Raw genomic sequence first — 17184 nt, 5'->3', positions numbered from 1 at the left:
GCAGCTTATGTGTCATCTATATGAGTCATAATCTCAAGGTGCACTTAACACAAGGTATTATTGAAAATTCATTTTCAGAGAGGAAAGCTAAAATAATAGGCAGGGATATTTTAAACATGATAGACTATGTATAGACTTGTAGTTAAGTAAAGATCACTAGTGAGGGCTGAGTTGTGCGTCAGTAGTTAGGAACATTTAAAAAAAAGACTGATGTTAGAATGAAACAAATATAGCAATAACACCAGAAAGATTAAACTTTAAAATATCACATGACAAATTTGTAATGTCATTTTTTAAATCAAAATTGTCAAATTTAGTGGCTGTTAAGCAGCTTTTACACACAATTTCCCCCACAAGATGATGCAAAGCTTTAAACCTATTAACATCCACCAGATTGCTGCCGATTCCTCTGATGCAGTAGGAGCATTTGGTCTCATTAAGCTAAAGAAACATAGTTTCAGCTACTTAAACATACTTCCCTTTAAGCTCTCTTACATGTGTTTTGGCCTTGCAGTTCTTCACTTGTAGGATTTTGATTTGGATCTGCCATATAGGTGAAGATTTCATAAGAGTTGATGTGTATATAAGCAACCAATTGAAATATATGAGCTTAAGTGTTCAATGGTAATAGGATTGGTAAATTCCATCACCTGGATGGAAATGTACATGTGTCAAGTAGCCTTAAATCAGGTGTGGAACACGGAAACATAGATCTATACATTGCAGAAGGTGCTAACTTTTTTTTTTTTATCACTGAAGTAATGTAATCACCAAATCCATTTACTTGTGTATATGTTTGATTCAAACCCGTTTTCAGTTCCAAGCTGACATGAAAGCATAATGTATTTCTATTTAGTACTGTCTGTTATTAAATTCAATTTGGGAATACTTATTCATATTCAGCAACATAGTCATTTCTATTCCATTTTAATTTTGACTTACATTATTAAAAAGCTTAGCTTTGTCTCATATTTTCTTGGCTTAAAAGAATAACCAGGCTGTTTCTTTGAGATTAAAATCAAATGTTTTTCACATTTTATTTAATTCTATTAGTGGCAGAGGGCGTGCACAGGGCATTTAGGTGTGTGGAAACAGCAAAAGGTAATGCACATGCTTTCCTACATGAATAATAAAACAATAGTGTTTATAAGCTCCTCTTTTACAAATATTATATTTGCCAAGCAGTTTGTGGCAATAAATATCTAACGTAATCAGCTGCTTCTTCAATAAATTTCAATAAATGCTGCAAGTAAACCCCAAATCCACTTGCTGCAGGTGCTGTAAAGTAAGAGACCTTCTAGCCAGCAGAGCAAACGGTGCACTGCAGTCAACAGAGTCGTGTTTGCAGTGATGAACTTTTCAAATGTAGTAGCATGGCCTACTAGTAAATCACAAAAGTGTTGTTCACTCAAACAGGTGATTAAAAAAAGGAAATGAGTGAACATCCTTAGGTGTCAATTAATAATAGTAGTAATTAATTAATAATAGTCTGTGAGTGAATTTTACAAAAGCAGTATAAAAGTGAGAAAACTGTGAAGGGTGCACTTAGCAGACATAAACAATGACGCAAAGCTGCAAGACTCACAACAAATCTCACTTAAAATGCTCTCCAAGAGAATGAAGACTAGTTAGAGAATTGATTGGGATTCAATCCATTTTAGTGGTGCACAAGAAACCAGATCTGCCAAGGTTAGAGCACAAATGGGGAGTGTCGACATTACTTATTTGCTACTTTACTTAACATAATTTGTAGAAACCAAGCTATGCTTTTAAATGGCACTTCCTGCAAAACAGTGCAGTCATTTAATCATCCCCTTTATGATCAGTGAAAATGAAAGGTTATTTCATGCAGATTGCATAATATATTGAACATATTGCCTTTAGATCGCAATTAGTGATTTAAATTGAAACGCATCTGGTCATGAATTCATGTTTGGCAATAATACTCGAGCATTTAAATTTGAAATACTGGCACATTAGGCAGCAGCTTTCATCCATTAGAAACTATGCATTATAGTTAGATTTTGTTTGTGTGCCCGTGCCATTCTTTAGCAGGCAGAGGCCATCAAGTGAAATTGATAAGGAGAGACATTTATATATTGATAAGCTTGTTTGGTGAGTGATAAAATTGTCAGTATCATGGCAACAGATGCCCTCCTCCTGTCTTTTCTCCCTGCCTCTTCTTTGTTTAGACAAATCTGTATGTCCGTGGCTGTTGTGAGGTACATTCTTCATCTGCAGTATGATGCAGACACGTGCTGCTGCTACCACTGAGCTATTTATAAAAACCCCTGACAAATCCGTGTAGTCAGGGGGAAGCAGTGCATGTTCTATTCAGCCATGCAGCAAGGCTGGCTCCTGGAGGAAGGAGGCTAAAAACAGCAACAGCGCTCGAATGCCTCGGATACACACAAGTACGCCTCGTGAATCTAAAAGTACAGGAAGCATCCGCTAGACTTCCAGTGTCTGAGTTCCCTGGTGGGGTTGGTGGATTAAGATGTTAAAATGTAGATCATGGAAGCTGCGACTGTGTGTGTGTATGTATATGAATATTCTTTGATGTTACCTAACTTGGTGCAATGCAGGTTTTAAGACGTCTCTCCATGTCCTCATTTTTGCATGCCGACAAGAAACACTCTGCAGTTCTATACACTGTATGTGTGTAGTATCAGCTTTTAAACAAATCCTGTAAAAAGGGATTAGATTGATGTACATATAGCATATTCATCCAAAGATTTTCTACTAGTCAACATGCTGGTGTATATTGGTAAAATGCATTTATTTGGTGCTAAGGAGAGGGACCGTATTGATTAAAAAATTTATGTTGTACTATTCTATACACTGCATGACCGCGTAGGGTACATGTACAGGGCCCTGGTGACTATGTCGGCAGTGACGCTGCGTTGACGTTAAAAGCAGAGGGCATGCGTGTCAGGTCATCTCTCAAGTTAAGAGAAGATAATCTTATGCACAGGTCACATCCCTGCTCTTGTTCCTGTTGAGTGCCAGTAAAAATAGCAGCCTGTCAAGTTAAAGTTTTATACATTGCTCTTACATTTTCTTCCTGCTTCCGAGCCCATCTCACAGCATACGTCATACTGTTTCGGCACTCTGTTTTGCTAAAAGACACTCACACTTTATTCCAACATTTATATGTTTCCCATTATTGTAAAGTTATTGTTTTCCACCATAGGTTTGTCTCTTCTTGATTGCCACTACTGCTATTCTGCGTCTACTTCTACTTTTAGAAGTACTCTAAAAATTGAAAATAAAAACTCTAGAAATCCTACAATACTGTGTCACCTCTCCAAAGCCAGACATCCATCTAACAACCCATGCATCCATCCATACTCGACTGCTTATCCAACTAGGGTGTTGAATTTATCTGAAAGTGTGGTCTCCATGTCTACCATCATGGACAGGTTACCAATGCCTAAAACTCTACCCTGAATATCAAATGTTTAGTCTAATTTAAAAAAAATTAAAAATCAAAGCTCATAATAAGAGCTAAGAGGATTAAAATAAGTAATTATTTTGAAAATATGTCTCATTTTGAAAATATATTTTCAAAAATATATTCATTCAAAAACACTCTTTTAAATAAGAGCCTTAAAAGAAAAAATAAGACAATCATATAAACTAACGTAAAATGTGTAACAACATTAACTCCCAATGCTTTGTAGAGCTCACATTGTGTGACAGGTCATTCCAGTTCCAGTAAGAGCTGTCTATCTTGCCATTAAATTAAAGAAACAACTCTGAATATGTCACTGTCTAGGCCACACATAACACTGATTGAAATAATGAGGAACTGTTTCACTTTTAGCAGGGTGACTCAGCCTTCCCACTATTTGTTAGTATTATATAAAACCTTTTAAACCCCAGACCATGTTAGATGTCAGTAAAATGGTCTATTATGAGGGGAACTCTTGCACTGATTACTTAGGACATGAGACTTGTTAAGGTTGTTCCTGAGTGGTTCATGTGCCAAAATAACCAGCTGCTGTAGTTCTATTTTTGTAAATTATATAATATGGACACTTTTTGCTCCTCGGCTCAGTCTGTTGTGTATAGTCATGTTCATAATAGAGCCATCCTTTAAAAACAATGATTTTGCAGTGTCTGTAGTACTGTCATTAATAATCATCATAAAGAAAAGCATTTGAAAAATATATAGTTATTATTATATGCCTATTTTATATGATATTTATATTACATAAACAATATATTATGCAATGTTACTTATGCTATTATTTTTTCACTCATAAAAAAAATCTTAGTTCTTTGTCTCAGTATCACCACATCACAATATCATTTGAGTACTTCACATCCACACAGGAACTGGCATTCACACATCTTTTAATTAATGGATCTATGAGTTGCTTAATTACTCCACTCACTCACTGTCAGCCTTACACTCACTCTTTTTCACACACATTAAGGAAAGTGTACAGTTGCTTATGTTATCTCTGAAGAACCACTTATGCATCCTGGCTGATTTGCTTCTGTGGCACTGTGTCACCTTGATGTGTGTGTGTGGACCTCTCGCGCTTTAGAGAACAAGTCAAAAATACTCTTTAACGATTCAGCAAGTTCTTCTGGACCAAGTATGGCAAGAAAAATCACACAGAATCTTTTTATGTACATACATTTAGTACATAGATAGAAGGAGAAATGCTACTGGAGTGCTAATATTATGCTTAAATTATTAGTGAAGAAACAACAAAAGAAAGTATTTTCTTTTGTCATTCAAATCCCCAAAGTACTAGAAAACTCTCAAATATTGGCTAGTCTGCTGCCAAATGTCACAATCAAAGTGCGATTGTTTGTCTACCTCTACTCTCCATTCATTACATAAGCCTGTTTTTGCTGTTTTCGGGCTAATTAAGATGCACTGTGACTCAGATGACAAGTTATAAGGGTGACTTCTCGGCAGTTCAGCTTTGGCAAGTCCATCCATGTCCATTCCCTCTCTGCTGCAAACTTGTCAGATTTGATACTTGAGTCACAGTAGCACAGCTGTGGTCTTGCACTTGTGCCTTCGCCTGTGTGCATTTGTGTACACTTGGCCACGAGAGCGGAAAACCGACTGCCCACAGAAGTATGTGTCAGACCATCTGATGTGTTGCCACCTTTAGCAACAACAGAAAGAGAAATCATGGCCGATTTCCGTTTTATTACTGGTCTCAGGACAGGCCAATTCACAACATGCATTGCCCTGAAGAACTGTTAGCTGCCATTCTGTTCCAGAAATGTCTGCAGACTAGATTCTTTCTGTTGTCAGAATTGAAAGCCAGTTCAACAAAAAAATGAATAGGTGATAATCAAAGTGTTAAAGAGAAAATAAGGACTGTTTTCTGATATAGAGTTAAGTCTATATATGTTTGGACACTGAAAAAAGTTTAGTTTTTTTAACTGGTTACAGAAACATATTTGGCCTGGAGTTGATTTGAGGTGTGGTGTATATTTTGCTATGGACAGACAACATTCAGTCAAAGGAGGTCCCCATGCAGGTGAAAAAAGCCACCCTTAGGCTACAAAAATTGAGAGAAATTGCTACAATAGTAGCAGTGGCCAAATCTACAATTTGGTACATCCTGTGAAAGAATGAAAGCACTGGTGAACTCGGGAATGCAAAAAGACCTGGATGTCCACAGAAGACAACAGTGGTGAATGATCACAGAAGTGAACAACACTCTGAAGGAGTATCTACCAAGCCTACCATAAAGAAAAGATGGCATGAAAGTAAATACAGAGAGTTCACTGCAAGGTGCAAGTCACTCATTTCATTTTATTCATTTATAAAGCACATTTAATAACAACAGGGCGTTGACCAAAGTGCTGTACAACATAACAATTAAACAGTGACATTAACAACAACAACTGACAAAAATTAAAAACAGATTAGGATAAAAGAATTGGTAACTCTCCTACTGTTTCGAAAGCCAGAGTAAAAAAATATGTTTTAAGATGCGATTTAAAAAGAGTAACAGTTGGGGCCTTTCTAATGTGGAGAGGTAGATCGTTCCACATTTTCGGTGCCACAACTGCAAATGCCCGATCTCCTCTATGAACCATCCTAGACTTATGTAAAGTAAGGAGCAGTGTTGGGGAGTAACGGAATACATGTACCGCCGTTACGTATTTAAAATACAAAATATGAGTAACTGTATTCCGTTACAGTTACAGTTTAAAAAGGTGGTATTCAGAATACAGTTACTTTTTTGAAATAAATGGATTACACGGCGGTACTTTCCTGTTTCATATTGTCGCAGGTCAGGACTGTTTGGGTTTTGTTTGACAGCTACGTTCTGTTGTTCCAGGTGGCAGCGTTGCGGTTGCCATGGTTACAGGGCGACGCTCTCTCTCTCTCTGCGACTGTGTGTTTCCTGGGTGAGAGAGCGCCTTTTCATTGTTGTTGTTGTTGTGCTAAGTTAACAGGCAGAATGCTACAAGCATAGCTCTAAAGAATGTAGCATCATGGGCAATGTAGTCCGTGTTGCAGGGAGAATGGACTGCCATACACGTTATGGGTCTGTGAGCGCGAGGAGGGCGAAAAAGGGGAGTGGAAAGGTACGAGTTGTCATCGAGCAAAAACGGGAGCTGGAAGCATGTAAATATAATAATAACCACTGCAGCCAAGAAGAGTGCCTGACGAGCCCAGTTGTAAGTAAGCTATTAAGACTCGACTGTACACCGTGTTCGTGTTTTCCTCCAAAAACAATAAGTTCCGTTGGAGCAGCCTTTCAACGCCTCTCTCTGTCTCTCGCAATAAAAGTTGACCCAGACAACAAAGTAAAGCTAGTTTTCGGCTACGAGCCGACAGGGACCCCGCCGTATTAGTCAGAGGTCCCTTTACTACAGTTCGGAGTCGCGGACCTTCAGTAATAGTAATAAATCACACAGCAATAGTACATTCACGTTGTTGTAAAAAGCATGATAATATATTAAGTAATCCAAAGTATTCACAATACGTTACTGTCATTGAGTAACGTAACGGAATACGTTACAGAATACATTTTGGGGCATGTATTCTGTATTCTGTAATGGAATACATTTTAAACGTAACCTTCCCAACACTGGTAAGGAGTAGGTGATCACTTGATCGAAGGGCTCTAGAGGCCGTATACAGCTGCACAAGGTCAGACAAATAGTCCGGTGCCTGGCCATTTAGCACTTTATAAGTTAAAAGTAAGATTTTGAATTTAATTCTAAAACGCACTGGAAACCAATGAAGGGAAACAAGCACCGGAGTAATATGTTGGTGTTTCTTCACACGAGTCAAAAGGCGAGCTGCAGCATTCTGTACAAGTTGGAGCCGGGCCAAGCTGGACTGACTGACACCCACATACAGTGAATTGCAGTAATCCAGTTGAGATAAAACAAACGCATGAATTGCTCGTTCCAAGTTTCTAAAGGATAGAAAAGATCTCACTTTGGATAGGAGCCTTAATTTAAAAAAGGACCGCTGGACAACTGAATTAATTTGTTTCTCAAATGTAAGTTTGCTATTCAAGAGAACCCCCAGGTTTTTTTACATGCATTTTAACAGCACATGTTAGGTTACATAAGTCCAAATCTGGGGCATTGAAATTACAGCTTGGTCCAAAAATAATTACCTCTGTTTTTTCCTCGTTGAAGGTAAGAAAGTTTGAGGCCATCCAGGTTTTAACTTCGTCGAGAGATTTGACTAACGATTCCATGGGCGTAGAGGTGTTTCTATTAAACCGAAGATAAATCTGGGTGTCATCGGCATATGAGTGAAAGCAGATGTTATGTTTCCTAAAGATTAGACCTAGGGGTAACATATAGATTGAAAAAAGAATTGGGCCTAACACGGATCCCTGCGGGACACCACAAGTAAAAGGAGCTGGGGAAGAAATAAAATCATCAAGGCTCACGGAAAAAGTCCTCTTGGAGAGGTACGACCTAAACCATTCCAAGGGGATACCTTTGATGCTCCAAATGGGAGATCAGAATGCTGTGGTCAACAGTATCAAAGGCTGCAGTTAAGTCTAGGAGCAGGAGCACGGCTGGGTCTCCTGAGTCAGTGATTAATAAAATATCATTAAGTATTTTTAAGAGGGCAGTTTCTGTGCTGTGGTGGGTTTTGAAGCCCGACTGGAACTTCTCAAAAATATGATGACTGTTTAGAAAGGATTGTAGCTGCTCAAATACAATCCTTTCTAGCATTTTTGACAGAAACGGTAGCTTGGAGACAGGTCTAAAATGAGCAAAAACAGAAGAATCAAGATTCGGTTTTTTAAGCACTGGCTGCACTACAGCGTGCTTGTATCCAGTTGGTACTACTCCAGAGCTGAGACTGCTATTAAAAATAGTTAAAATGTCAGGACCGACTACCTTAATAATCTTTTTTAGAAAATGGGTTGGGACTCCATCTGAGGGGCAGGATGATGTCTTTATGCTATTGCAAAGCTCTTCTACCTGGTTAAGACATGCAGCCTCAAACTGGTCAAAAGCAGCTGAGGGGGTATATGTTAATGAGACATTATACAGCGATGGGATAGATGTAGATCGAAGCCTTTCTATCTTATTAATAAAAAACTGCAAGAATCTATCGCAAGTTTCAATGGAGCTATCTATATGGAAAGTGGGGGAGATATTCAAGACCAATTCAATAACTGAGAAAAGAGTTTGGGGGTTATTAGAGTTGGTCTCAATAATGCTTGCGAGAAACTTAGATTTTTCGGCTTTTACGATGGCTTGATATCTAGATAGGCTCTCTCTCAGCAGCAGGAAAGAGACTTGTAACTTGTCTTTTTTCCATTTTCGTTCAGCCTTCCTGCACTGTCGCCTAGCTGATCGAGTTGAGTCGTTTATCCACGGGTCTGAGTAAGCTGTTGATCGCACTGATTTAAATGGAGCGATCTCATCAAGAATAGTCTCATAAGCCTCAAGAATAGAAAGGCTGGATTGGACTTTGCTAAAAATATCTAAAAATAAATAAATAAATAAAAAAATCAAACAGCACAGTTCTGGGAAACCATTGTTTGGAAAGATGAAACCAAGATCAGCCTCTACCAGAATGATGGAAAGTATGGAGAAGGCGTGGAACTGCTCATGGTCTAAAGCATATCACGTCATCTGTAAAACACGGTGGAGGCAGTGTGATGGCTTGGACGTGCACTGTGACACTAGTGTTTATTGATAATGTGATAAAGGACAGAAGCAACCGATGGAAAATGTAAAGTGCAAAGAAGTGGAATATTATTGAATGCCCAATTTAGTCACATGATCTTAATCCAACTGAGCATGCATTTTACTTCTTGAAGACTAAACTTCACACATAAAGACCACAAACAAACAGCAGCTGCGGTGAAGGCCTGGCCGAGTATTAAAAAGGAGGAAACCCAGCATCTGGTGACATCCATGAGCTTAAGACTTGCCAGCAAAAGTTTTCAACCAAGCATTAGAAATGGCCAATTTATTTTTAGTTATTTAATTTGTTTTTTTGTTCACATGTGAATTCTGTTCCATTCCATTTTCCGATAACTTTGGTGAATGCTGTTTACAGTAAAGTCTGTTGGATTTAAGGCAGTGTTTCCCACTGTAATTCCATTGTATTGTACTGTGGCATGCTTTTATGCATAACAGCAACTCGAAATGTAGAGGGAATGTAGAGAGGTTGTACAATGGTAAATTAATGAGTGAATGAACTGTGAAGGATAGAAGAAAAAAAATATTAAAATACTACAGCAAGTAACTGGGTAGCTGTGTGGACAGCACTAAAAGAGGAGCACAGAAAATGCTCTGCAGTAGAAACGGTACTAAGAAAAAGCATGAGAAAATACAAAACAGGGACAGATGTAAGCAATCCAATGGGCCAAACATACATTTATGAAATCTAGGTGTGATGTGCGGTTGTCTGTCCCTGTGTGTTGGCCCTGCGACAGACTGGTGACCTGTCCAGGGTGTACCCCGCCTCTCGCCCTATGACAGCTGGGATAGGCTCCAGCGCCCCCCGCGACCCTGAAAAGGATAAGCGGAAGCGAATGGATGGATGGATGGTTTAATTGTTTTGGGTCCATTTTTCTGATTCTTTTTCTTTCTGTTGGATTCATCATTTTATTATAACTTATTCTATTTATGACTGATAACTTAGACATCGCCATAAAAATGAATGGGTCTATATATAGTCACACCCATAAGCTAAAGTTGCATGTACAGTTGTGTTGATATGTAGCGAACCTTGATGTTGTTGCAAAATCAGCAAAAAAAAGAAAGAAATCCTATTATCTTTTCTTGGTTAGTCAAATAGCTTTAAAACTACAATTATCTGCCCCCTTTTGTGCCTTAAAAAATGTCATATCATTGTTATTATTATTATTCTTTTCTTGCATTTAGAACTTTGTAGTCATGGACTTTTACATCTTCCATCTCAGAAGCAACATTCTAAAAGCAATAATGAGTTCTAAAACTCCTCTCAGGTTGCCGACCCCTGACCTAGGTGCTTATTATGGGTTCATTAAGTTGATTAAGCTCATGGTAAATCAACCTTATGATTAACAATTAACTTAATCAGATACATTAATAAAAAAAACTGCAGAGTTTGGTGATACTTTTCTTTGGCAATGTTTTGCTTTATAAGCACAGCTATTAAATATTTTGCATTACATATACAATATTACACACATACAGACACTTTCATGCTTTTTTATACCAAAGTCGACCCCAGCAACAGCTGATGATTAGTTTTCTAAAATTTTCATTTAGTTAATCATGTTCCATAACGCCACAGTTCCTCAGTCCGCCAAGGCCTGCCATGAGAACACCTGAGCTCATTACTCACCTCACGACTCAACCTGGGGTAAGAACTGCCCAGGGGCTTTTCAGTACATAACACCCTGTTACTATTTTCATCTTCCTTTTACTCAAAAAAGTACATTCATGTACGGTCAGATTATTGTCACTTCCCTGCTGCAGGCTTCTCTTTTTTAGTTTATTGTGTAGGAACATAATCTGTGTTCACTTCACAAGCTCCAGCGGATTATAACTTAATCTCAGACAGAATACAAATGTACAGCACTGACCATTTAAGGGCACAGAACATTATCTGTTATTGCAGTTAGTTTAGGATCCTGAAAAAAAAGACCCATCTGTTTTATGAGTGCTACTACACTTTTCATGTCAAGCGAATATATAATGACACGCACAATTTTGGTCACCCCCAGTTTGGTCAAAAGTTCATTGGCTGTGAGTGTATATGTAAAGGCTGACCTGAGCAGCACTGCTCTTTTATTTCCATCTTTTACAGTTTCAAAGTAACAAAGAAGGAAGATTGCTTGAAGCAAATGTTTGGGCACACTGCATGGTCTGTACTTAGTAACCGTCCCCCTCACCCCCAGCAAGTATCACAGCTTGTAAACAGTTTTTGTAACAGCCAAGAGTTCTTCTTGTCTGGGGGAATGTTAACCCACTTTTCCTGAAAAGTGCTAGTTATGTGAGAATTTTTGGGCCATCTTGCATGCACTGACCTTTAAAGGTCTATTTTCAGATTTTCAAATCTGATGTGTGGTGTATTGCAAATTAGAGGCTTAGAGAGTTTTGGCACCCCTTTTGCAAACATACTTTTGCTTTTTCCTGCTGAAATATACTATATTTAAATACCTTCCTTTACAGAACTTGTTTGCAAAATGGAACAAGCTTGTTTAGAACTTTACTTGATAGTTCCTAATTTTGTGGCGAGAATGCACAAAGCCTTGATATTTTTCCAAATGTGGCTGAGTGATGGACCAGAACACCACCAACCTGGATTCTCATAAGCTCTTTTACAGTTAACTGGAGAAGCAGTTCTCCAGAAAAGATCCCTCTGTCTTCTGAATCTCCAACCTTGACACCTCACTGCTATGTCTTCATTACATTATCAGGTGAGGAAAGGGCTGACTAAAAAGGTTTTACTATCATTGTATAGCCTTATGTCTTTTGGAGTCCAATTCTTACTTAACCTATACAACAAAGACATTAGAAGAGTGGGGTTGCTGATTTCAGTTATAAGCACTTCAATGGCATGCCATTCTTTATTTCTTTGTTTATTTTTTTTAATTTTATAGGACTCTACATGCACTTTTAATGTTTTATGTTGGCAGCTGAAATTAATGTTATGGACTGTCATCACTGAGTTAGATAAAAGCTTCAAAAAAAGATGTCTGAATGTGGTTCAAAGATGGCTGCAGGAGCTGCAAGACAGACTTGTAGAAAGAATTAGTTTGGACTGAGGAGAAACAGAGATGTTCTTTTGGACCAATATTAGAAATTTAGATGATTCATTGTATTATGCACGTTGGAAATAAAGACAGTGATTTACATTGAACAGTCAAATTCTTATTTTTCTATTCCCCTTAAAAAATAAAGTTCCAAGAAGAAAGATGAAGATTCTTGAAAGTTACAAAGAAAGAAGTGAATGTAATGTAATATGAAAACACTGAAATAATTAAAAAGACAATTATTGGTGTGGGTGTCCTACCGTCCTTGCTCAAACATATTAGATATATAGTATGATAGATTGATATTTTGGGGGACTCATCACAGGAACCCTCTTTGGTGTCTCCTAATTTCAAAATTACTCACGTACACTCGTCACCACTTTTGTGCATCAATATGATCAACTTCTAAAGACCTCTACAAGTACAAACTAAAATATTGAGGAGCATTATAATTTCCTTAGCCCAGAATTAGAACAGTGCAGTTCATTGAAGCAGTTTGCTGCTCTGAGGGATAATTCATTCCGATTTTGATGCTGCTGTAGCAAAAGCATTTTGACCGGTGTACATTGGCTATCAGGGATAATGCTAATAGTTAACGTGGCACTAATGGTTTTGTCCACCTAGGTGCTTATTATGGGTTCATTAAGTTGATTAAGCTCATGGTAAATCAACCTTATGATTAACAATAAACTTAATCAGATACATTAATAAACCAACTGCAGAGTTTAGTGATACTTTTCTTTGGCAATGTTTTGCTTTATAAGTACAGCTATTAAATATTTTGCATTACATATACAATATTACACACATACAGACACACAGACACTTTCATGCTTTTTTATACCAAAGTCGACCCCAGCAACAGCTGATGATTAGTTTTCTGTCAAAGCATTGCTGATCTTGAAATTTTAGGTATTCACACCGACTGTGATAACCTGGTATGCCTCTTGAAATCCTTACATTCTGTGCTTTAATAATCTGTTACACATCTTTGCTTTCACCTCCCACAGTTCTCAAGTGACCACTGGGAGCCCTTACCACTGTCACTCACCTCGGGTGTAAAGGGAGGGCAAACAAGGCTGCCCAGTCGTTGGCCAAGTATTTATCTCAGAGCTATGTCAGATTACACTCAAGTAAATCTGCTTGTCACTGGCTGCACAGAACTATTAAAAGCACACGCATGTTTAGGATGATAAGGGCACGGCAATGACTTGCATTAGCTAGTGGAGAACATTTTGCTTAGTGATAAAATTAGAGCTTGTCATCTCCTGTGGGCTAAATCTGAAAATGATGAGATGTGACTAGACTAGAGTTTTTTTTTCTTCTGTTTTTTTCACCACTGTGTCTTTTTTCTCACAGTAGGCTAGTCTAGTGTTTTGTGTTTTGTCTTGCTTTACCTGGGTTCGTTGGCCTAAGTGTCAAAACGCTTTGTTCGGTTAACTGCTCACTACTACAGGCTGTAAGCGTGTCTCTTTTTCTCAGCCCGCCTTCAGTCATTTTTGTAATCAGTTTGTTACAGGGACTTATTTTGAATTGTAGAAAATCTGATTCACTCCTAGGCCTCATATTGTGTCTACTAAAAGCATTTCATTTCAGCAGGATTTAAAACTGTGTTTCATACAAATGTAACAAGAATACGCTGACTTCCATTGCTGAGCTACAGTGGTGCACTTGTGGTGACAATGCTAATTTTAAAAAATATGTGATTTTCTTCAATCTTATAAAAAAAGATTACAGTACAACAGAACTGTTAACATGTTCTGCAAAATGCATTATGGTGATTGTACTTTATTTGTAGAGGCAATGTCAGACAATCATACAATAACATAAAACTAATGTGTTAAGTCAAATAATCTTTTATGGGAAATGTAATGCCAAGGGATTAGGCCTTTTTTTTCTTCTTTTTTTGTGACAACTGGCAGCTGGGACAGGCACAGAACATGAGGACAGAGAGCAAAGAGAATGAAACGTGACAGAATTCCCTCACTGGAATTGAACTGGGTACATTGCATAATGCTCACCTTAAATCACTGGTGCACAGGGACACAATTCTGGCATATGCTCTATCGACACAACAGTGTTGTACAAATACGAATACATTGATTAGTGTGTAATAACATCTTCCCAAAAAACTTCTTCATCCTCATACACTTGAAAATAATCCATTAAAAATACCTAAGAGCAGGCATTTGTGAAAGTCAACATGTTGCCCCGCCCATCTTGAATACAGTGACTGCAATACAGTGATGGGCACTGGAACTCTGTCTAATCACATTGTATCCAAATAACAACAGACTGGACACATACTGTAAGTAGTTCTTATAGGCATTTGTGTGGCATGAAGGCAAATTTTAATTCATGCCTGCACTTTCTGACTCAGGATATGAAGGCTCATACCTATGATGAATTGGAACCTCTTCTCAAATGATGAAACAAAGAAGCAAAAACGTGAAGCCAGAGGATCTACATAAAGCATTATCCCCTTCCTTCTCATCTGAAACTTCATATCCTGAACTGAATTCAGGACTCTAACACATAAAAACATGCATAAACGTACTCATTTATTATTACTGTCAAAATTAGGTATTGTCAGCAGATTAGACATGTGACCCACCTGTCACTGAACAGCTGACAAGGACAAAAAACACAAAACAAAACAGAACAACAACAGCAACTGGTTATAAGCTAACGTGTTAGCTAATTTTAGCCAGTGTGCTAAAAATTAGTTTTTCCCTCTGATAAACAGTTTCATTACATTTTCACATAGTATGTAACTTATTAGTTAAGTGTTCCTTCAAGAACATTAACAACAAAGTTTCACTAACTAAGGGTAATAGAATCTCCTTCCCCACCCAACATATTGACACTGCAAACATACTGATACATTGCAAACATAGTGGCCTACACCCACTACAGAAAAACTGGAGGCAGAGTTGATTGTCCTATACCGGCCACAAGGATAATGCACTTTAGTTAGGAGCAATAAGCTAACAGAATTCAGTTGACTGCAATTTGCAATACACTGACATCTTTTGGTGAGATTTTACACAGTGTACCTTTACTACTATTACTACTGCCCAAAAAACACTCACGGTAGCATCGTTAAAACTGACTAATCTAAACTTTACTAGTGCTGTCAGCGTTAATCTCGTTAAAATAACGTTAAATTGTTTGCCCCATTCCCAACAAACTGCATGTGTTTGCACATTTTTCAGTGACATTTTGCACATTTTTTGATTGAAATGACTAAATGCATTTCTACTGGGGGTTAATGTTCTTTTTTTTTTTTTTACTTTGCCCATCCAGAGTCTAGAACCACCACTGACAGGATGTGAAGCCTCCCTTCCAATGTAGAGATCCTACTATTAAAAAAGATTATCAGTATGACTCTCAGAAAATAGGGTTTCCTCGTCAAGTACAAGTAAAAATGGCTAAAGGTTCACAGAGGAAAATGATAGAAATTTAAAAAAAAGAAGTCATTCCATATTTTAGGGGGAATTGACCCTTTGTTAATAAAATCAATGGCTGAAAAAAGGTAATAAGGATTAAAAGGAGTTTAGGAAGGTTCAGGATGCAGCCTCACCCTCAGATGCCACTTGTGTAGACTTCAAAACCCTTCTCCGTTATTGATAGCAGTGCTAAGTGACATTTACTGGACTGAAAAGCCCTCAGAGCTACCAGAATCAAGGGAGGGAAAGTGGGAGGGTGTGAACTGATTTTCAGGAGTGCTTACAGGAAACGGAATTGAAAGCATGTGAAAATAAGAAAACACTTAGGAAGACATTTAGACTGGCAGTGTACACAAACACTCCTTAAAATTAGCTGCATGACACTGATGTTCATAACTTCAATTACTCTCCCATAATAGTTTCATTAGTGTTTCCAATATTAGCCCCAAAGACGTCATATCACTTAGACAACAGTGTTCTCCCTGATTTACTAGTAAGCCTCCATTCAAAGCTACACATAATAATCCGTGCTGTGAACCATCAAGAATAACAAAGACCTACATAATGCCTGGAGCTCGGTGTCTACAACAGAATTACATAACACTCTGTCACCCAATAAATTAATATGGATCCTTTACCTTGAGTCCGGTGTGAGAGAGCAGCTGGACTCTTTCTCCCCCTCTTTTTTATCACTGCCTATCCCCAACGTGCCTTTTGGCTGAACGCAGCCTCCGTCTAGCTGTTGTGTATTTGTTTGAAACTGTACTGCTCAGCACTGAAGATATCTAGTGTTTCTGATGCCAGTGAGTGGGAGCTACATGCGGCATGCTCATTGGTGTGAAATTGTGAGGTGGGGGGGAGAGAGCAGCTGAGATGGATGGAGGCAGAGAGTGGGGCTGGAAACAGAGAGAGAGTCGTAGGGGAGGAGAGCTTTGTTTTCATGGGGAAATCTCCAAGGACAGCCCAGAGCACATCTGTGGAGAGGAGAGGTGCTGTTCGGTGATGTCAGTGAGGTTGTGTTTGAAAAGATGGGAACGTAAATGTAGCACAGGAATACAGCTGTGCGTGGCTACTGATGCCTAAGGTTGACTACCCAAAATTCTCAAGAGGAAACTAAAACTATTTGTTTGAAATTAACACTCTAAGAACTGTTGAAATTGGTTTGATTGTGAGATATTTTAGGACATTAGGGCGATAGCAACAGAATTATCATTCAATCATTTAATTTTTTTTTTGTAATTTTCTTACAGTTTTCTCTCACTTTTTACAGTTTTCTCTCACTTTTTCTGGCCAGGAAACTGCATATGAAATTCAACCATTTTAATATAGCGTTTAATACTTGCCTAAGCCTCTGTGATTAATAAAGCATTTTGATGCTGATTTACATGATCAGCATAAAAGACAATCACTTTAATGTCCGTCCTCTGAATCACTAGAAGCTGTGCATCCGAACGAACTAAAATAAATAAATAAAGATTACGTAACCCAAAACCTAGTGTACACTCAGGAAA

The 17184-nt window shown here is 38.1% G+C and overlaps 1 protein-coding gene across 2 annotated transcripts in view; it reads right to left on the bottom strand.

Annotated features, from left to right (window-relative positions):
- The window catches only part of rgs8 (regulator of G protein signaling 8), a 28147-nt gene extending 11599 nt beyond the window's left edge, over positions 1-16548 (bottom strand). The window contains exon 1 of one of the 2 annotated variants that reach the window (XM_086269043.1): positions 16312-16548. The gene's annotated coding sequence lies outside the window, so the exon portion shown is untranslated. The remainder of the gene's footprint in view (positions 1-16311) is intronic. The other variant, XM_086269042.1, reaches the window with a different exon arrangement.
- Between the last annotated feature and the right edge of the window lie 636 nt (positions 16549-17184).

This window comes from Aulonocara sp. 'chitande type north' Nkhata Bay, linkage group LG17, assembly GCF_057382095.1.
Source record: "Aulonocara sp. 'chitande type north' Nkhata Bay isolate Kocher_YH1m ecotype deep benthic linkage group LG17, A_spYH_male_GT1.1, whole genome shotgun sequence".
NCBI classification, from domain to species: domain Eukaryota; kingdom Metazoa; phylum Chordata; class Actinopteri; order Cichliformes; family Cichlidae; genus Aulonocara; species Aulonocara sp. 'chitande type north' Nkhata Bay.
This window is presented reverse-complemented; position numbering and strand designations above follow the sequence as displayed.